This window comes from Phacochoerus africanus, chromosome 10, assembly GCF_016906955.1.
Source record: "Phacochoerus africanus isolate WHEZ1 chromosome 10, ROS_Pafr_v1, whole genome shotgun sequence".
NCBI classification, from domain to species: domain Eukaryota; kingdom Metazoa; phylum Chordata; class Mammalia; order Artiodactyla; family Suidae; genus Phacochoerus; species Phacochoerus africanus.
The window spans coordinates 37,143,533-37,166,657 of NC_062553.1; the positions used below are offsets into that span (position 1 = coordinate 37,143,533).

Genomic DNA, 23,125 nt, shown 5'->3' on the forward strand with positions numbered 1-23,125 from the left:
AAATGGAAGCAAGTACATTTCCGTCATTTAAATCCACCAGTACGTGGCAATTGGTGACAACATCAATAGGAAACTAATACACTGTCTTTCCAAGTGATGCCTGATTAAATTGTGTTAGTTTTCAAGGGTACCATTTGGCAAAACAAATTATTGTCACTATAGTAAAGACTGAATTCTATAGGAAATATATTGTTAATTGCCATGAGGACAGGAAATTCGAATATTTCACTGAAGAACTACTTTTCATTCCCCTAAAGCCTTGAGGCTAGCTAAGGGAAAGAGAGTGCTACCAATGAATCATATGAGTGTGTGGTTTGGGGAAGAGTTAGATGATAGGATAGAAGGAAGTTGAGTCTTGAGGTAGGCAGGACCAATGAGGAGCTAATTGCTGCTGGATGGGGTACCCATTGATCTTTCCATAAATCACAGCCAGGAGCGCAATGCTATGTTTACCTCTGGAAAGTGATCTAAAAAAAAAAAAAAAAAGATGCTGGTTGACAAAATCAGAAATTTCCTTGTTGATATCTGAAACCGACCCCCACACATGTAAGGCAAGAGACCAGAGAAAGAGGCAGACCAATCCAGCAGATTGGTAGGTGGCAGTGTCACTAAGCAAGGGAACTTACAAAGCTTGCCTCCAGCAGCCAAAAGATGAGTATATCTCTGCCCCTGCCTGCCAGAATCTTAAAAGTTTATATAGAGGCCTTACCTGGGTTCAGCCAGGTATTCAATCCAGATGGTCTCAACGATTTCTTGCTCTCTCAAGGCTACATCCTTGAAGATGGCTTTGCAATGGAAATGGTGAACAGAATGTATATTTCACAGATGGGGAGAGGGTGGGTGAGAAGCTCTGACTGCCCAGGCGCAGCTCATGGGTCGACCACTAGTCATGTTCCCTCAACGACTTCCTCCAACAAAAGACCACTCAAATACATGTGCAGAGAAACAAGGACCTCAGGCGTTTCAGTGACGGGGATTTGGGAAGATATAGTAGCGAACGAGAGAGACTACTCAGTGCCCCCACCCCCAACCTGAAGAGTCTAAATGCTTGCACTTGTGAGATTTTAGAAGCTCCTGGAAGATTCCTATCAAGTTACTAATAGTTAAGGCCTTTTGGAGTTCCCATGTGGTGCAGTGGTTAACAAATTCGACTAGGAACCATGAGGCTTCGGGTTTGATCCCTGGCCTTGCTCAGTGGGTTAAGGATCCAGCGTTGCCGTGAGCTGTGGTGTAGGTTGCAGATGCGGCTCAGATCCTGCATTGCTGTGGCTCTGGCGGAGGCCAGCGTCTACAGCTCCAATTAGACCCCTAGCCTGGAAGCCTCTATATGCCATGGGAAGCGTCCCTAGAAAAGGCAAAAAAAGACACACACACACAAATAATAATTAAGCCCTTTTGTATTAAAACAACAGTGCATGACGTTTAGTAAAATTGATTTTTTTTCCATAAGAGTTTAAAATAAATTAGCTATTTCCAGAAGTTCATGGTTGTCAGCAAATAGAAATGTCATATGCTTAACTCCAATCTTAGTAATGCTCTGTGTTAGTCATTTGATTTCTCTTAGCCTCAGTTCTTTCATCTGTAAAATGAGGAGGTCGAAAAAAATAATTATAACCATGTTAATAGTCGCCAATGGTCTAGAAACCTATGACTCAATCACTAAAAGCTGGAAATATTCTGCTCTTATGATGATAAATTACTTCCTTAATGCTGCAAATGTACTTAGAAGGAAATCAAAATGTACTGGATGGTAGTGGCAATTAGTCTATTATATGGTATTTTTTATTATTGAACAACACAAACTCACAATGCAATAGTTACCTGGGAGAAAGACAAATCCAATAATTTGAGGGACAGGATTTAGCTTTTTGTATCAACCAGACAAATAATGTGAGCTCTTTGAGTACATTAACCATATTTGGAACATGCCTGAAACATAATAGCAGATACTCACTTCCATGTGAAAGCCTATTGTTAGATCTTATTTCCAGACACAGGCAGCATAAGGAAAATTACAATTACTTACAGATTTTCAGCATTGTATCTATGTTCAACTCTGTTGGAGTTTCAGTAAAGGTTTTCCATGGCAACACATTGATAGTGGTCATAATTATAGCACATTATATTTTTAAAATATTGTTTATACATTTCTAAGCATCTTTAAGCTCTGTTTGTAGAGCATCTTATTTTTTGCAACAATTACCTTCAGGAGTAGTAGGTAATATTCTTCTAGTCTACAAAAATGGAGGAAGCAAGCTGTAAACATGACTGTGAATTTGGGTTTTATCCATAGTTCTAAAGTTAACTTATTCTCTCATCTGTCACAGGAGCCTCCTGGAGTTTTTTTGTTTGTTTGTTTTTGGTTTTTTTTTTTGTTTGTTTGTTTTTTGTTTTTTAGGTTTTTTTTTCCTACAGGACTACTCCATTATGTTAATTTTTTTATTGTTATTTCCCCAATACGATTTTTTTCTACTGTACGGCATGGTGACCCAGTTACACGTACGTGTATGCATTCTTTTTTTCCCATTATCATGCTCCATCATAAGTGACTAGATATAGTTCTCAGTGCTTTTAACAACTGTACAACACTAAAATTCCACAACCAGAGCCACTTTTCACCACCCTTCAGACATGGTAGTCATCAGCTTGGTCCTCAAGGGTGATAGAACTGATCTCCGATGCTTATTTCACTGAGAACATCAGGGACTCTTAATTGCCAATCCAGGTAACTATATTCAGTTCTCATTCTATTAGGCATATTTTAGACATTTACATATTTATTTATTTTCACCATTCTTTAGCTTTTGAGGTAGAAATTTCCAATTTCTCTTCTTTATTTTATTGCCTATTTCTCATCATCTAATAATCCTTTGACTGTTAATCTCCAGATTTCTGTGCCAATCCTCTTATTTGAGCCATCCATGATCACTCACTTTTGTGACTTTAAAAATCACTTTTCTTTGCTAAAAACTCTGTTGTATCATCTGACCCCCAATTTTTTTATTGTTATTTCCCCAAAACAATTTTTTCCCACTTACAGCATGGGGACCCAGTTACACATACATGTATACATACTTTTTTCTCCCATTATCATACTCAGTCGTAAGTATCTAGACATAGTTCTCAGTGCTAGACAGCAGGATCTCATTGTTAATCCATTCCAAAAACAATGGTTTGCATCTGTTAACCCCAAACTCCCAATCCATCCTGCTCCCTCCCCCTCCCCCTTGGCAACCACAAGTCTAATCTACAAGTCCATGATTTTCTTTTCTGTGGAAAGTGAACCCCAAATTTGATTACAAATATCCCCATCTGGATTCCCTGAGTGCACTTGATGCACATGGTAAATTCCAAGATAGAACTCAAGCTTTTCCTGCAAGTCTGCACCATCTCCAACACAATATGCTTCTGATATGAGTACTCATATCTATGCTATCTTTCAAACATCTTCATCAAACCCACCTCCTCGTAGTATATCCCATGGGTGATCAGATCCTTCGGATTCTACCCACAAAATACTTCTCAAATTATCTTTTCTTGTCTCTATCCCTACTTCCTCTGCCATAACTCAGATTATCATCTCCTTTTTTATGTTTTCAGAAGCCTCATCTTCTTCCCATTGTCTCTCTCTCCTCTTGACAATTCTCCCCACTGCTGCCAGTCACTATTCCACAAAATTAAGTTAATGGCATTGTCCTCTTACTGAAAAACATCCCTGAACCTGTAGAACCTTCCGCAATTTGGAATGAAATTCTAACTTCTGCACTTGACATGTGAGGAGGTTTGCAATCTGGCCCAGCTCCTTTCTAGCATGATCTTTTCTGCTCTGCTGAACAGTTAGTACTACTGATGTTGAACTTCTTTAACTCCCTACTCATATCCAAACTTTTTTAGGATTCTACTTTTTTGAACAAATTCTTTGCTCATGATGTATGTAACCTCTCAATATAGCATTTTCTTATATTTGAGAAATGGTCAATTGTTCCTATTCTAAGTTCTCAGAGCTTTTTTAGCATATACACGCCAATTCACTAAATTGCACTGTAATTTCTTCATTTATGCCAACAAATACCACTAGACTATATTAATTTGTCACTGTCTATATACAAGATTCTTGTCAAACCTAAAAGTGAAATCTGATATGTAGTACCTTTTAGAAATTACATCGTAATTATATTTTATGGTGTTTTAAAAATGCTGTGGTTTCAAATGGGAACTAATCAAATTTATAATCTTTGGCACAGAAAAGGACACCATAAACAAAATGAAAAGAAAACCTACATAATGGCAGAAAACATTTGCAAATGGTGCAACCAAGAAGAGCTTAATTTCCAAAATACACAGATAGCTCATACAATGTAATGTCAAAAAAAAAAAAATCAAAAAATGAGCAGAAGGCTAAATAGACATTTCTCCAAAGAAGACATACGGATGGTCAACAGGCATATGAAAAGATGATCAACATCATTAATTTTCATAGAAATGCAAATCAAAACCACAATTAGATATCACCTCACACCAGTAAGAACAGCTATCATCAAAAAGCCTATAAATAATAAATGTTGTAGAGGGTGTGGAGTAAAGGAAAGACTCTTACACTGTTGGTGAGGATGTAAATTGGTGCAGCCACTATGAAGGGTCCTTAAAAAACTAAAAAATAGAGTTACTATATGATCCAGCAATCTCACTCCTGGGCATATATCTGGAGAAAATTCTAATTTGAAAAGATACATGCATCTCCAAGGTTCATAGCAGGACTATTTACAATACCCAAGACATGGAAGCAACCTAAGTGTCCATCAATAGATTAATGGACAAAGACATAGTATATGTATACAATGGCATATTACTCATAAAAAGAAGGAAATAGTGTCATTTGCAGCAATATGGATGGACCTAAAGATTATCATACTAAGTGAAGTAAGTTATAAGAAAAATATATGATTGTAACTTATATGTGGAATCTGAAAAATGATACAAATGAACTTATTTGAAAAACAGAAACAGACACATATAGAAAACAAACTTATGTTTACCAAAGGGAAAAGGCAGAGGAAAGGATAAATGTGTATAACTGAATCACTTTGCTGTGTACCAGAGACCAACACAACATTGTAAATCAACTATATCTCAGTTTTAAAAGTAGTATGACTTCAAATTGTGCAGATAGTGAGTTTATTAGATGTTTATAACCTAAAAACCTCAGATAAGAGTATTTAATGGACAGTCAGGAAATTGCATTTAACGTTACTACTGCACTCTTAAAGAGTAAACTCCAGAGTTCCCGTCGTGGCACAGTGGTTAATGAATCCGACTAAGGTTGCAGTTCGATCCCTGGCCTTGCTCAGTGGGTTAATGATCCGGCATGGCTGTGAGCTGTGGTGTAGTTTCCAGGCGAGGCTTGGATCCTGCGTTGCTGTGGCTCTGGCATAGGCCGGTGGCTACAGCTCCAATTAGACCCCTAGCCTGGGAACCTCCATATGCCGAGGGAGCGGCCCAAGAAATGGCAAAGAGACAAAAAAAAAAAAATTTGCTTCTTGAAACCTATGGTTGTTACACAATACTAATTGAAGTGTGACCTAATAATAAGAATATTTTAACCATAGAACATCTTCCTTGCTGATTTTTAACAGAAGATTTCCTTGGGAGTGATAAATCGTGTTGAATGCTAAATATACATTTGTTCACAAGAATGTAATAAAACTTGAAGTTTCAAAGCATAATGCCAATATTTCTCCTCCCTAACACATGTCAGAAACTCCATCACGTAAGGTTTGCTTTGCTTCTCCAAGTTCAAAAACAAAAGCATTATTTCACCACTTGGCTTCTTTCATTTTTTGAAAGAAGCCTATTTTCTACTTTTTTTTTTTTTTACAAATTTTTTCTTTGCTTTTTCCATTTTATGATATTTTTGGTGGTAAAATTGCTGGCTTACACTTAAGTTCCCTAATTCAGAGCATTTAAAAAGGAAGAAAAAAGTCTCTTTTTACCCTATTAACATATTAGATCTGAGCATGTATTTTGATATTGCCACATGCACAGTTGAAATTCTCCCTTCACTCTACGAATATCTCTATATTGGGCATAAATTTTGAGGTTACTACATTCTTGATTTTCTATCCCTCTTTAAGCAACGGTCATTGAGAAGCTGCAAGTGAGAATTATGAGTAAGGTCTTTGGAAAGAGAGCAAAGAACAATTCATTTTGATTGAATAAAATGAAAGATAAAAACCTTAATTTGGAAGACAATGTAATTAAGCTCCACTACTTTAAATTAACTGATAAATGCAATTAAATACCAATTCCAGGTTCCATAGGATATTCTAGGTACTCTTACTTTTACCTTCAAAATATTAATATATAAAAACATTAGCAGGTGGCAAGAAAAACAAAGAAAATAGATGACAGGTAGATGATAGTGGGGAGAGAGGGATAGAGGGCCAAAACCACACACAGATGATTGATGGCAGGTTGTGTCTTAATTTTACAAAATATTTTAATATTGTAATAGAACCATACATGGCATTAGACTTTAAAGAATTAGGAGGAAATGTTCAGTGGAATTAGAATTGAGATTTTAAATATATTTATTCTTTTATAAGCATTTCAGCAAAATTAACATAGCAGTGGATAATATTACTTTGTAGTTTTTTATTTAACTGGATATTTATGTGGAGGATAATTAATTTGGATTCATCTTTCACATTTTACATTACTGTAAGTAACAACCAAATCAAAAAACATACAAAATATATTGGAGTTCCCGTTGTGGCTCAGTGGTTAATGAATCCGACTAGGAACCATGAGGTTTCGGGTTCGATCCCTGCCCTTGCTCAGTGGGTTAAGGATTCGGCGTTACCATGAGCTGTGGTATAGATCGCAGATGCGGCTCAGATCCTGCGTTGCTGTGGCTCTGGCGTAGGCCGGTGGCTACAGCTCTGACTGGACCCCTAGCCTGGGAACCTTCATATGCCACAGGAGCGGCCCTAGAAAAGGCAAAAAGACCAAAACCAAACAAACAAACATACAAAATGTAAAAGAAAATACAATCACACAAGTTAAATAACAACAGAAGAAATAGAAACTCAGTCCATTCATGAAATGAAGGTTATTAGAGACAAATAGATATGTCCATACATGTAAAGAAAATGTTTTAAAGGCAAAATGCCATAAAATAGAAATAACAGAATGAAGAAAACATAACAAATAAACATAATTGATAAACTTTCACTATTTGAAGTATGGAGAAAGCAGATTAATGTATGGTAAGTATATAAATTCTACTTAATAAATGCTCAAAAATAGTATGTGGATGAGAATTAGAGAAATTAGCTTATAAATTGCCTATGAAAACATGAATAGAGATGGCATTTTAGAAATAATATGGCATTAAAACAGACTCTGAGAATCCACATATGGCTTTTGTCCAAATAGCTCTACGTCAGAGCATATAACTCAAAAAATAAACTGAGAATGGAAAAACAAGAAGATCTGTTTATTATGAATGAAAAATTGAAAACATTCTAAGTTCTCAAGAATAGTGGAATAGTTGAGTAAAGAGTATATTAAGGAAAGCTATAGCATGAAATAACAGTGTATAAACTATGGCAATGCTAGGTAATGTTTACATAAAAATTATATAGAGCAAATGCTTGTTAGACCAGATATATATATATACATATATATACACACACACATATATACATACACACACATATATAAAAGATATATATATATATTGATATAACAGACATATGTATCTATATATATCTTAACAGACATATATATATATATATACATACATACACATATAGAACATTTCTTCCAGAAGCAACAGAACACACATTCTTAAGTGCACATGATACACTCACCAGGGTATATGAGGCCCAAAAACAAGTCTTAATAAATTTAATGAGGTTGAAATCATACTAAGCATCTTTTCCAACCATACTGTAATTGATTTTTAATTAAATTCTTCTTGTAAAATCAATTACAAGAAGAAAACTGGAAAATTCACAAATATGTGGATATTAAACAACCTGCATAAGAAAAGTAAAAGGCTCAATATAAATATTAAATAAGTACAAATTTTTTTCTGTCCTAATGCTTTCCCTAAAAGGGGAAGCCTGAATTAAAGGATGCAGCATTAAGTCTTCAATTATGGTGGGAAGAGATTTAGAAACATTAGTTGGGGGAGTTCTCATTGTGGCTCTGTGGGTTAAAAACCCAGTGAAGTCTCCATGAGGATGCGGATTGGATCCCTGGCTGAGATAAAGGCTAGGTGTATGTTTTTGGTTTAATAGATACTGGTACATTGTTTTAGGGGAAAAAGTAAAAAAACAAATAAGCAAAGGACCTGTCCAGTTAGCAATGGGCCTCATCACCTCTAAAGCTTTCTTTTTTTAATATTGTTTATTGTATCGCAATTCAATACAAAAAGAACTTAGCACACTGGTTCATCTGAAATTATAAGCATCAAGTTTTCAGTGGTAATAGCTTTTAAGTAGTTCAGTTCAAGAAAACTGAATTTTGGAGTTCTCGTCGTGGCTCAGTGGTTAACAAATCCGACCAGGAACCATGAGGTTTTGGGTTCGATCCCTGGCTTGCTCAGTGGGTTAAGGATCCGGCGTTGCCATGAGCTGTGGTGTAGGTTGCAGACATGTCTCGGATCCCTCGTTGCTGTGGCTCTGGTGTACGCCAGCGGCTAGAGCTCCGATTAGATCCCTAGCCTGGGAACCTCCATGGGCCACAGGAAGCGGCCCTAGAAAAGGCAAAAAGACAGAAAAGAAAAAGAAAACGAAAACTGAATTTCTCCAAGTACAGTCAATCCATCTTCTCAGGAGCAAGTTTGCCTCAAAGTCAAGAGCAATGGTTGTTTTTCACGTTCTCAGGGATGCTCACAGAATGCATGCAGTCCTGTGCTCTGGAGCCTTCCTGCAGCAGCTCAGCACTGGTCTGCATTCTCTGTTCCAGCACCGCCTGATGAGCCAGCCTAATTGGCCTTGCTCACTCTGCACCGCCACAGGGCCCAGTGTTTAGGCCAAGCAATCATCTTTGCACACATTGCTCCTGCAAAGATCTTTCCTTTTCTTGTATTTCACTTAATAAAATTAGTCACTACACACGGTGGATTAGCAGCAGCAGCAGCTCAGCTTCCTCGGATTTACATGAATTTATTCTCAGTGGAGAGATCAAGAGGCAATTTATTCAGTTCTTGGCCTTGTTAGGAGCTCCCATCACCCGACCCTGCAGCTCTGTCTGAATAACATGTTTGTGATTATTTGTTATTTGGTACAATGATTCTCACTTTTGCAGGGAGCTCCTAGGAGATCATTTCCAGATTCTAAATTTTTCTAAACTAGTTCTATCAGAGCAAGAGGGAGCAAGAGCCAAAAAAAAAAAAAAAAAAAGTACAAGTTTTAGAAAGTGGGCCAAAATGTCCAAAATGTGACTGGTCACAAAACAGTTCTCACAGTCTCTATTTTTTCCAAAGTGACTCTCAGGATATTTCTCTGAACCGTAGGAGTTATGTTTTCAAACAAACTGTCCATGCACTGTGCTCGTATGTTTAATACATTGAAAATTCAGTATTTCAAGAGTGGTGGCTGTGAACATTTCATTGATCTAAGGCTACAGTTAGAGAAGGGGCAGTCTCCCTGAATGTCTACACAGATAGCTAGAGGGAAGGAAATGATGACAGAGTACCACTCTCCTCTCCTCTTTGATGCCTAAAGATATTTCTATGATGAAAAGAGCTGAATCCAGAACCACCAAGCCGTAGAATATGAAAGTGTCTCTCTTTTCCAACTTCAAGATATATGGAAAGGCAGGCAGGTAATTTAAACTGTGGTCCCTTACTCTTCTTACATGTGTGTATAACAATAACACCAACCTCGCAGGACCTTGGTGGAGCTTAGATGGGATCAGGCCTTACAAGGATACAACACAGCACCTGGATTTAGTATATTCATATTATATTAGAGTATACAATAATATTAGCTGTCACTATTGTGGTGACTATTAGTGTCCTTGCCTTCGTTTCCTTCTCTCTCATCCTGTTCCTCCCCTTCCAGCCTCCAATTCCTACATAAAAGAAACACAAATTGTATATACTCATGCCAATGGTCTATATGACTAGAAAGAACCACAGAAAACCCAGATGTATAAAAAGAAAGAAAGATTAAAAAAAAAAAAAAAGAGGGAGTTCCCTTAGTGGCTCAGTGGGTAACAACCCTGGCCTCGCTCAGTGGGTTAAGGATCCGGCGTTGTCGTGAGCTGGGGTGTAGTTGCAGACACGGCTCAGATACTGGCTTGCTGTGGCTGTGGTGTAGTTTGGCAGCTGCAGCTCTGATTTAACCCCTAGCCTTGGAACTTCCTTATGCTGCAAGTGGAGCCCTAAAAAGCTAAAAAAAAAAAAAAGGAAGGAAGAAAAGAGAGAGAGGGAGGGAGGGAGGAAGGGAGGAAGGAAGGAAAAGATAGAAACACTCAGAGAGTATCTGAGAAACTATTACCAGTATTTGCCTTTGCTTTTAACTGTACACATTTCTTTATTGTTCAAATTTTTTACCATATCCATATATGATTTTTATTGAAAGTAAAAAAATGGGAGATTTTTAGAAAAAAACTTGGAGAAACTCAAAGACAATGGCATAAAATAATAATAATAACAAACACTTTTATAGCTCTTGGTATGTACCAGACAGTATAGTCAGTATGCATTGACTATTTAATACTCACAATAACCTGGGGAAATAGAAAAAGTCATTATTCCCATTTTACATGTGAGCAAAGTGATGTACAAAGATGCTAAATAACTTGCCATCAGTCACACTCCTGAAAATTGGGGAGCCACAATTTGAAGCAAGGCTGTGTAGCTCCAGGTTCTGGACTCTTAAACAAATATACTATATGGTAGTGAAGATAAAGGAAGAAGGTTGAGAGATGGTATGATTTTTACCCTTATGTATACAAGGAATTTAAAAGAGAAGGGAAATTTTTTTGTTGTTTTGTCCATAGAGTACCCCACTTGTAGTACATGAGTTCTAATTAAAGCAGAAATAAATGAATTTATGTAGGAAATAACTTGATTATCAGTTGAAAAAAATCTGAAATGGTACAAGAAGAAGATGACTTTGAAAACATGGCTTTTTCTATTATTAAAAATCTCTCTCTAAGTTCCCTGGTGGCTCAGCCAGGTAAGGACCCAGTGATGTCACTGCTGTGTCTCTGATTACAGCTATGGCACAGGTTTGATGGCTGGCCTAGGAACTTCCACATGCCACAGGCACAGCCAAAGAAAAAATTATCTCCAGGGAGTAATTGTAATAATTAAACTGCTCATCTTCATGAGTATTGTTGTTTTGGGGGGCATGCAATGTCTCTTACCACCTAATTCCATTTCTTTAGTCTTATTTACAAATTGCGCCCCTCAAATGATCAATCATATACCTTAAGAGATAGTATCTTGAAGACTACCCACCCTACCTTGTTTCATTTGATGGATCTCATTACTCTTGTAAGGATGAAATTAAGATGATTAAATAAAACATATTAAATAAATCATGAAGGTAATCTGTATGAAGTACATCACTTTTTTGAGACACAATTTTCTGGCGTATAAAGAAAAGGCTCTAATAGTCAAGTATTCCAAAAAAAAATGTTGTAATGAAATTTCTCTAGTAAAATAGGTAATGGACTGGTAATTGCATACTTTATTGAAGATACTGGTCCTCCCATTAATGGGATCCATAAAATGAACACTCTCTCTGACTTCATTGAGACCAGAGTAGTAAATGAGCTGATAGTGCTTATAGATAAAAATAGAGGCTATTGCACGGACAATAGAGGACATCTTATTTTAGAAAAAAGGAAAGTGTTGAAACATTGAGGTAGTTATTTTGCAAATCTGCTAGATCATTTTCTCTCCTAGTTTTGTCTGGGGCCCATGATCAAGAAGTTTTGAGTCCTGCCATTACTTCACCAGATGATCCATTATCATAGAATCTTCCTGTCTCTAGTGAGAAATAAATTTGGGAGAGGCTTTCTCAACAACCCCCTTATCCCCACCTGATTATATACTCACCAGTTCTGTAAAGTCACACCTGACAGTTTCTCCATGTTGCAATGCACATGAAGGATGATGTTGCCACTCCCACAAATTGGCTGTAATATTTGCACAATACCTTGCCCAATAACCATATCACCAACCTCTCCCTCTTCCCTTTACAGAAGCACATTGAAATGCAAGAATCTGGAAGAAACATTATTTTATAGATAACCTTGAATCCTTCTCACTTCTACAATTGAAGGATTCTACAAGTGAATCCTTGAGTTGTACGCAAGGATAAGTCACACATAAAATCTCTCATTTTATCATCTTTTGTATCAAGCCTTGTATGTAATCAGTTTGAAAGAACTAACTTTCCATGAGACTATGGAAGAGAACTGACACTAGACCACATCATAACATGTCTGTCATTTGCCTAGAGACCAAATGGAATTATACTCCATTGCCTGCAAGAGAATCAACTTCTCTCTACTTTGCTTGAAATAAAAAGGGAAGGCTTGACAGAAAATAGAGGCAATTGCTTTCTCTATACTTCAAAGATAATATGATGTTTAAATATCTGATATTGGAGGTCAAATATACCTGAGTTCAAATCCTGGCTCTGCTGCTTGTTAGATTCGTAATTCTGATTACGAGTTACATAACCCTTTTGAGCTGCAGTTTATTCATCTATAAAATGAGGCCAATTAAATAGAGTTTAAACCATTAACTGTTATTAGTAGGAGAAGGAGTAGTTATTCATCATTGTCTGGCATATTTTCAGAAGAAACCTGATTATATAAAAACCCTGTCCTTTCTCCTAACAAATATATCAACCCTTCTGAATAAATATTTGTACAAAACTATTTTCTTAAAAAAGTTACCGTAAGAGTTAGGTTTGTTCGTTTCAAATATGGGCATTATCTGAACAAATAATTATTTCAGTTCAGGGAAATGAAATTAATTTGTTACCAATTAATCAGCAAGTCAATTCTGAAGTCTTTGATGCCCAAAATAAGTTTTGGGCATGAAGTAAGCAGAATGGACATTTCCGAGACCGAGAGGCATGGCAGCACATCTCAAATCTGTGTGTTTACCAGACCACTTGAGCAACTTGTTAAAACACAGCTTGCTGGCCTCTTCTCCAGAGTTCCCGGTTTAATAGGTTTCAGATAGAGCCCAAGAATTTACCATTCTAACACTTTGTAGTTGATTTTGATGCTGCCAGTTTGGGACAACACTCTGAGAACCCCTGGAATAGATGATGTATTAGGGGATTGCTGGATGGTTTGTTACTGAAGATGCAATGTAATCAACACATAGCCAGAGATTGGGCCAGAAGAAAAAGAAAAGACACTGATCATCAAACAACTTCGACCTTTACTGAGATGGGTGTCAGTTTATCCTAAGGTCCAGTTTAAAAGTATTGATACTGTAGGAATGGAGTGGGGAGTGAGAAGCCAGAAGCCTAGCTGGCCAGTTGAGAAGTGGATGTAATAATCCAATGCAGAGATGATGGAGGCTTGAGTTAAGTCAGAGTGGGGATGCAGATGAAATAGAACTTGATAATGTATGAAGTGAAAGGATGGAAGGAGCATAGTTTGAAGATGCTTTTTAAGGACTCACAGTGGACTCATAATTTATAATTAACTGTATTAACTATTATTTCACATATTTATATCCATAATAAAATAGAACAGGCTTGAAAGAGTACATTCCAGTCAACTACTGACCACTTTGGCAGTAAAAAAGATTCCCAAAGAATAAGAATGCTAGTGTGCATTCAGTGCTTGCTTGCTTGCTTTGCTCTAGGAACTGTACCACATACTCTACTCTTAGTATTTTATTTAGTTCTCCATACACTCTACAATGTAGGTACTATAGTTAGCCCCACTTTACAGAAGCAGAGAACATGATTCACAGATTAAATCACTGGCTGTTTCAGATAATCTTCCTTTTGCCCTTCCAAATATACTTTTCATTTTTTTCTACCTGCTTTCTGCCTCAGGAAGCTGACCTGTGTGGGCAATCTTCAAGTTGGATGTGGCCAATAGGAGAACCTGGCAAGAAATGAGAAATAGGGAACAAGGAGAGGTCAAGTGTTATCTCCTTCTCCTCTGTTTTCTCACACTGGCTATGTTCCTCAACAAAATGTCACAGATCCTCTGTCTGTAGCCCTGTCTACACAGCTTTCTCTTTCCTGGTTCAAGGAACCAACTCTTGCCCTCTTCCTTTCAGGTTTAAAGAGAGTAAGAGCTCTTCTGTTACTAGGACTAGCATACTAAACAACCCCTCACAGTTGCCTTACAAGCTGCTTACAATTTTAAAATTGGTCCCTTTATGAAATTCTCCTCAAATTATTCTACTTTGAGGGAGCTACCTCTTTCCCAATGGAACCCTGAGTGATACAATTGCTCAAAGATCACAACTAAAGGAGAAGGGAGGCAGGAATTAGAAATCCCACCATCTGGCTCTAGGCACCACGCTAATTATATGCTAAAAATGATTTTGAGTTATTTCACATATTTGTATCCATAATAAAATAGACCAAGTTTGAAAGAGGAGGTTCCAATCAACTGTTGACCCCATTGGCAGTAGTTGCAGAGCTATAGACAGAAGATCTGTGACATTTTGTTGAGGATCATACCCAGTGTGAGACAACATAGGGAAAAGAGATAACACTTGACCTCTTTATGCTCCGTATTTCTCATCTTCTGCCAGGTTCTCCCATCGGCTACATGCACTGGAAGTAGAGGGCTGTGTGGAGGACAAGGGTGAGGGGAGAGAAAGATTGGTAAGGAGTGTCTCCTCTCCTCTATTTGGGAACCGAGGGCAGAGGAGGGCAAAGGACCATCTAGTTAAATAGCTTTCTACAAATCAAGAAAATCTAAGCATCTAAAAAAATAAGACTGGTGAAAATCCATGCTCTGACCTCTTGACTGGTTCATCCTAATTGGGAAAGAAAAGAAGACTCTTTACTCCCTTCCTTGACACCTTTACAAGAGAGCAACAGTCTGTTTAAAAATAGATCAGGTCTAAAGCACTGCTATTACGAAGATAATAAGTGGCAGCGCTTGCTTTCCTCAATCTCACACCTCACTCTGGTGCCTGCCCTTTCTATCAGCAAGACACGCAATTAAAATAGTGTGCTGAACAAAATGAGACAGGATAGAGCCAGCTCCTGTGAGGTTTCTGAAAAGGCTGTTTAAACTAACAACCTGTACATGATGTAGATGACAATTTTTTAATGGGTGAAAGTATAGTTAGAGGATGAAAAGCAGCACTCTAGATATATCTCTTTATTCTCGCATGTCCGTATCCCATTCAGTTAAAAGAACTCATTTTCTTGCCGCGTGTGCTATCATATTCCTGTTGATAGAGTGCCATGTACAGTGATATCATACAGTTATAAGTAATGAAAGTTAATATACATGAAACCATCAGAAAACAGATGGATGTTCAACTTTCCAGAACTGATTAGAATTGTTAATCAGTTCAGAAGCGTGCAGACACAGCCAAGATAACAGTTCTAGGGACTTGTGATATTTTCTGAACAGCATAATTCTGTCTCGACGTAACCATAGATAAGTTTAGGTTATGTGCCTATCATTTTATATTTAAATATATTCATTCTTTAACCCAGAAATCAAAAGCCATGAGCATGTTGCTCTAAAATGCAGAGCTAGATATTGACGATAAAAGTGGCAATTATGACCACCATGGAGAAAATAAGGACTTGAGAAAATGAAAACAAAAGAAATTTACTAGATGTAATAACTTTTCTAGGAAAATCACAAAGTGACAACAAAGATACATATATATATCACAAAAGAAGTTTAAAAATTCAGAATTCAAAAGAATGATAGTTTATTAATCAAAATTTGATTTACTAATGAGTCAAAATATTTAACATATTTTATGTGCACAAAATAACATGCAACTTTCTATAAATCCACTAGGAATATAGATATAGATATATAGAGAGAAATATATATAATAAACAGTTCCATTCTTCTCAGAAAGTGTCTTTTTACATTGGAAATGAGTGATAGGCCAGTGCACCATAATGTCTAGATCTCTTGTCTCTAAGCTCAGAATTATCACTTCAGTAAATTTCTATTCTAACCAATTACACAGAAACAATCAATATCATGTCTTAAAAATACCATATGATATCACTTATATCTGGAATCTAATATATGGCACAAATGAACCTTTCCACAGAAAACCGTTGGACTTGGAGAACAGACTTGCAGTTGCCAAGGGGGAGACAGAGGGAGTGGGATAGACTGGGAGTCTGGGATTAATAGATGCAAACTATTGCCTTTGGAATGGATAAGCAATGACATCCTGCTGTATAGCACTAGGAACTATATCTAATCACTTATGATGGAGCATGATGGAGGATAATGTGAGAAAAAGAATGTAATATGTGTGTGTGACTGGGTCACTTTGCTGTACAGTGGAAGACTGACACAACACTGTAAACCAGCTATAATGAAAAAAAAATCACTTTTAAAAAATATATCATGTTTTAGTTCCCATACTCTACTCAACTGCCTGCCTGCTCCCTTAGTTCTAATCAAGTGAATCTATTCTAGGTCATGCCTATATGCAGCTGATTTAAATGAACTGCAGCCTTGAACAGGACTTTCATTGCTGCCATTGATGTGATCAATGCAGTCACCACAGTCACATTGATCATGCAGCAACAGACATCCATCTTTGAGACAGCCACATTCAACATTCCCAGCATGCCTCTGTTTACTGTCAGCCACAGATAAGTCTGAGGCTCACACTGGACAGGAAGTTTCCTAGGCTAGGGAGATGATGCACACTTAGCCCCAAATTCTAAAGTTAACAATTTGGATGATCTACCATGTTAATTATTGTCAGAAACAAGGCAAATAAGGGGGCGGATGCAAAACTTGTAAGAGTAATGAGCAAGCCAAACCTGGTCTCTAGAGTAACAAGTTAGTTTTTTCTGCAATACTTATAAGGTATGTTTGTATATTAGAAATAACAAACATTTATGTACTCTTTTATGAGCAAGGCACTGTTCTAAATTGGGGGGGTGTCATTTATTACCTTATTCAGTCTGTTCAGCATCCTAATTTTTTTATTTATTATTTCATTCATTCTACTCAATATCCTACAAAGTATTTCTTATTAACATCAATATATACTGAGGCTATGGAAGGTTAAATAATGTGCTCAAGGTCACCTAACAAGTGCTGGGGCTGGATTCAAACCCAGGTCCGAAAGGTATCAGAACAATGTTGGATTTTTGTACTGCAAACCTCCCCAGTCATAGTTGAGGTCACTGCCAATACCCCTTCTGGTGATATATACACCACTCGTTGTAGTTCATTTCTTTAATACTCTCAACCCCAATTCCTACAAAACTATAGAAAGTTTGACATCTATTCCAAATTATAAATAATGTCAAGAAGCTTAAATGATTAACCGGAATCAAATTTTTAAGACAAAATTAAATCTGATATGAAGCATGGATAGAGAGAGTTAATGAAGGCAAGGGAGAGCTCCTTGAACTCTTATAACGCCCTTCAGCTGGTTACCTTCTCTGGTATGAGAATAAGTTAAAAGGTCGCCATGAAGGGCAGGTTATTAATATTTTCTTGGAAAGGGCAGAGACCAGTCAATGAACATTTGACTCAGCACTTCACTGGAAGGCCTTCCTAAATATCAAATCATTAAATCGTTTCAAAAATGTGGATTTATTTTTTGGAATTCTGGTTAAATGTGGAGAAATGAACACATACATCTATTTCTGCCCACTCTTTTACTATTACTGAAATGAAAGAAGAGAAATAAAAGCAGTAAGAATCTTCAGTGACGAAATGAACAAACAAAAATATGGACAGAAACAGCTGCAGGAAGGAAGGAAGGAAAGAATATGGACAAATATCTGGTAGGTAGGAGGTTGATGAAGGAGAGGTTACTGACTTAGCTGAGAAGAGAAAGCTAAGCTCTGTGTCTGTACAAGGAGATAGATGCAAAAGACGAAGTTCTTCCTACAACTTTTGCAACCAGGCAAAGATGAAAAGCAAAAGAGACAGCCCTCGGAACCCCAAATTGACTTGAGAATAGGGCACAATATTCCATGAAATGTCAGGTAAAGCTTAGGGCTGAAGAGAAAGACTTCTTTAAAAAAGAGATAAATAATGGGGTCCTACTCTACAGCACAGGGAACTGTGCCTAGTCTCTTAGGTTAGAAGGCAATGGAAGATAATGCGGAAAAAAAAGAAAAGAATGTATGTATGTGTATGTGTGGCTGGGTCACTTTGCTGTACAGCAGAAATTTAAGGAACATTGTAAATTGACTATACTTTAATTAAAAAAAAATTTAAAGGTTAGACCCAAATTTCTTCCTGCAACCTTTGCAACCAGGCATTCATTCATCCCCAACTTCCTAAGACCAGAGGAGTTTTACTCTTTCAAGAAAATGAACCAAAGAATTTAGATTCAGGATTCCTCGATGTGATGAGGACATGGTGAGTTACTAAACAGAAAGCAGTGAGTTAAATGAAAGTCTCCAGAGTTTCATGCTGGGCCTCCCAGCCCCATTCTCATACCTCTGCTCCCAGACCTCTGGCGTCCCAGAGTATATCTGCAGCTTAAGGATTTGTCTTTGAAAAAAATCAGAGGAGACTTACAATTACTAACATATAGGATGGTGTCTGAATCCAAAGAGCAAGTCTCAAATACAAAACATTAGCCAGATGCTGTCACTTCAATGCCTCACTCTTAAAATGAACAGACAGCGCACAGTAAGGGTAACAGCAATATGAAGAAGCCCTTGTATATCAGAGACAGAGGAAAGAAATGAAGTTTAGAAGGAAAAAACAGCACAAGGGATAGAAAGTAATTATAAAAGAGAAGTATTTAAGAATATATCCATAGAAAGAAAGAAGAGATTTTATTCATAAGACACCAAATGGGATGCTATTTTTAAAAGAACAACATCAACAAAAAAGCTGACATAAAAATAGTATAGTTCTTGGGGAAATATACCAGTGAAAGAGTAGAAAGACGATCCAAGAAAGCCTCAGAAGAGGTGGAATTAAAAAAGCCAAAAAAAAAAAGGACAGTTAAAAAAAAAAAGAAACAAGTGGTAAGAAGTCAATCACCCAAATAATCATTTCATAGGCAATGAAAAAAATGGGAGGAAGGGAATTATCAAATTAATTCAGAAACATTTCAGAGATTGGAAAAAAATAGTTTCCAGGTTGAAGGAGTCCCCTAAATTCCCAGATCAGTAAAGAAAACAAAAAACAAACAAAAAAAAAGCCACTCCAAGTCCCATCGCAATGGAATCACAGCCTCCCAGAGACAAGTGAAATTCCAGGAGCTTGCAAGAGGAAGTTTAAGTCATGTGCAAAGAAGAATCTCTGGCATTCCCATTGTGGTTCAGCAGGTTAAGAATGCAACATAGTGTCTGGTGAGGATGTGGGTTCAATCCCTGGCCTGACTCAGTGGGTTGAGGATCTGGTGCTGCCACAAACTGCTGCGTAGGGTCTCAGATGTGGCTCAGATAGGGCTTTGCTGTGGCTGTAGCCTAGGCTGGCCGCTGTGGCTCTAATTTGATCCCTAGCCCAGGAACTTCCATATGCCACAGGTGTGGTCATAAAAAGAAAAAAAAAGAAGCAGAAGAAGAATCTGAATGGCATCTGACTTTTCATAAGCAGAACTAGAATCTAGAGTTACTAGTAGAGATGTACGTTAAAAATTCTGAGGGAAAATGATTTAACCTTCTATGTGTAATAAATCATCTATCAAATGTAAAAGTAAAATAACAAATGTTTTTTGATATTCATGACCTAGAAAAATTTACCTCCATTTGTATATTTTTCTAGACAGTTACAACTGTCTTGCTAATGACAAAATGAAATAATAACTAAAATAATAAAATAAAGTACTGTAATAATAATAGCAATAGTGACAATGATGATAATTATAAACACATGCAATATAAGTGAGATAACAGAACCTAACAGGAAAGATTATGTGAAGTGTGAGAAATCTGAAGATGACTGGTTTGTGCCACACCTGGAAAGCCACCAGCCTACGCTGAAACAAAAAGACCTGTGAGAGTGGATGACTGGGATGTGGGCATGGGGTGGTTGTGGGGGGTGCTACTGAATATTTTTAAATAGTATAAATAGTAATGGAATTGAAAAATACAAAAACAAGAGATAAATAGTAATGGAATTTGAAAAATAGGAAAACAAGAATTTTTTAAATGAAGCAATTAATAAAGAAGAACACAACTTGAACATGAAAAGAAATACAATTGTACAACTTGGTTCACATAAACAATATTTTTGTAACCATAACAATAATAACACAAAAACTTAAACTCTAATTGAAGCAGATGTATACATACATACATTTTATATATATATGTATATATATACACATATAAATTATGTGGGAAAATGAAAATAAAGGAAGTGGGTATAAGAAAGCTAAATATTCAACCATGGTAAGAGAAAGGCAATAGAAAATTATATGGTTGGAGTTCCCATCTTGGCTCAGAGGTTAACGAACCCAACTAGGAACCATGAGGTTGCTAGTTTGATCTCTGGCCTCGCTCAGTGGGTTCAGGATCCGGCATTGCCGTGAGCTGTGGTGTAGGTCACAGACGAGGCTCGGATCCCGTGTTGCTGTGACTGCGGTGTAGGCTGGCAGCTGTAGCTCTGATTAGACCCCTAGCCTGGGAACCTCCATATGCCGAGAGAGCAGCCCTAGAAAAGGCAAAAAAAAAAGAAAAGAAAATTGTACAGTGGTATAAATATATATACATATAATACTATATAATATACATAACATAATAAATATGTATATATAAATATTATTTGGTGTTTGTCATTAGTTCCTGAGTTTATGCTAATGACATGGGACCCCTAAAATACTCCAGGATAGGGGCTGCTTGGCAGAAAAAAACAACTGAGTGACTAGAGCTCTGGAACTTCCATTCCCATCTCGACTTCCAGAAATTGAGTTCAATCATGTAGCCAGTGACATTAACCAATATGCCTCATAAAGAAACTTTGGTAAAACACTCTGGATTGGAAATTCCCATTGTGGCTCAGCTGTAATGAGCCCAACTAGTATCCATGAGGATGGGGGGTCAGTCCTTGGCCTCGTCAGTGGGTTAAGGAGCCAGCATTGCCATGAGCTGTGGTGTAGTTCGAAGATATGGCTCAGATCCCGCATTGCTGTGGCTGTGGTGTAGGCCAACAGATGTAGCTCCGATTCAACCCCTAGCCCAGGAACTTCCATGTGCCCCAGGTGGAGCCCTTAAAAAAAAAAAAAAAAAAAAAAAAAGCAACTCTGGTCAGTGAGGTTCAGGGAGCTTCCAGGTGGGTAACCACATCATTTGTGCTGGGAGGGTGGTGCACCCAGACTTCACTAGGAGGGGGCATGGAGGTACTGTGTCCCGCCCGCTTCCCTCCACAAGACCTTGTCCTATTCATCTCTTCCATTTGGCTATTCCTGAGTTGTATTCTTTATAATAAAATTGCAAAAGTGTAGCACTTTTTTTTTTTTTGTCTTTGTGCTATTTCTTGGGCCACTCCCGCGGCATATGGAGGTTCCCAGGCTAGGGGTCGAATCGGAGCTGTAGCCACCAGCCTACGCCAGAGCCACAGCAACACGGGATCCGAGCCACGTCTGCAACCTACACCACAGCTCACGGCAACGCCGGATCGTTAACCCACTGAGCAAGGGCAGGGACCGAACCCGCAACCTCATGGTTCCTAGTCGGATTCGTTAACCACTGCGCCACGACGGGAACTCCCAAAAGTGTAGCACTTTTAGTACGTTCTGTAAGTTGTGCAAGAAAATTTTCGTTCTTGATGGGGTTTATGGACACTCCCAAATTTGTAGCCAGACAGGAAGAAATACAGGGATCATAGGAACACCCAGGACTGACATTTCCAAGTGGGAACAGTCTTGTGGGGTCTGTAGTAACTCCAGATTTAATTGAATTGTGAAACATTAAATTGGGGTCAAAATGTTGGCTGTTGAAACACAGCAGCAAAAGCATAATGCTTAGAAATATGAAAGTTAGTACCAGAAGGAAAAGCTAAAATAGTTCAAAGTTATTTCTCTACAGAGCTGGATTAAAGAATGGAGAAGAGTGGGCAGAGGTTGCTTTATTTCCTTAAAATCTTTTGTTTTACCATGAGCATACATTACATTGATAAAAATGAAATTTGATTTAAATGAATTAATTCATTTCTAAGAGGTGAATCACTTATTTTACTATCCACTAAGCTCTTCAAGTCATAATGTCTACTACTTAACCATTCATTCATTTCCATATTTATTATCTGACATTCTGTGCTCAGTGGGGAATAAAAAGACTTGGGGAATGTCTAGTCTTTCTGAGAAAAGCCACATGAAAAAAGAAAGAATAAATTCAGAGCAATAGATACTATATTAAAAACACATTATTATCATTATTATCAACTTCCAGGAGTAGGCATTTTTTTTCTAATGGGCAGATTTTTATAACTTGTATTGGCATAATGTGATCAATACAATTTGCATGATACAGGTCATGATTTTTTTTATTATGGTTGATTTACAATGTTCTGTCAATTTCTGCTGCACAGCAAAGTTACCCAGCCATACATCCATATACATTATTTTTTCACATTATCCACCAAGGTCATGATTTTTTATTATACAAAAGTGTTTCAAAAGTGATCAAAATGTATATATGAAAAATCATTTTGTGAGCACAGGAAAACATGTTTCATATAAAACATGAACTCAAGCTGTTTTATTTTCATGCCTAGCTTCTCATTTGGCAACGATTTTTTAGTTTTATATTGGAATTTTGATCTGTGCTACAATTTGTTTTTATGGTTTCCAAAGTCATTGAATTTGGTCTGGTTTTATGCACTGTTCAAGGTTTATTCAGTGACATTTAGGTTGTTTTCTTTTTATCCATTTGCATCAGTCAATGCATTATTTTGAGCTTGCAAGAAGAATGTACAAATGTCTTTCTCTTTACTATTTAAATTCCCATGAGAAATATAACTCTGT

General features: G+C 37.2%; 1 protein-coding gene across 1 annotated transcript in view; it reads left to right on the forward strand.

Annotated features, from left to right (window-relative positions):
* Positions 1–23,125, forward strand: part of GABRB1 (gamma-aminobutyric acid type A receptor subunit beta1) — a 374,777-nt gene that overhangs the window by 213,643 nt on the left and 138,009 nt on the right.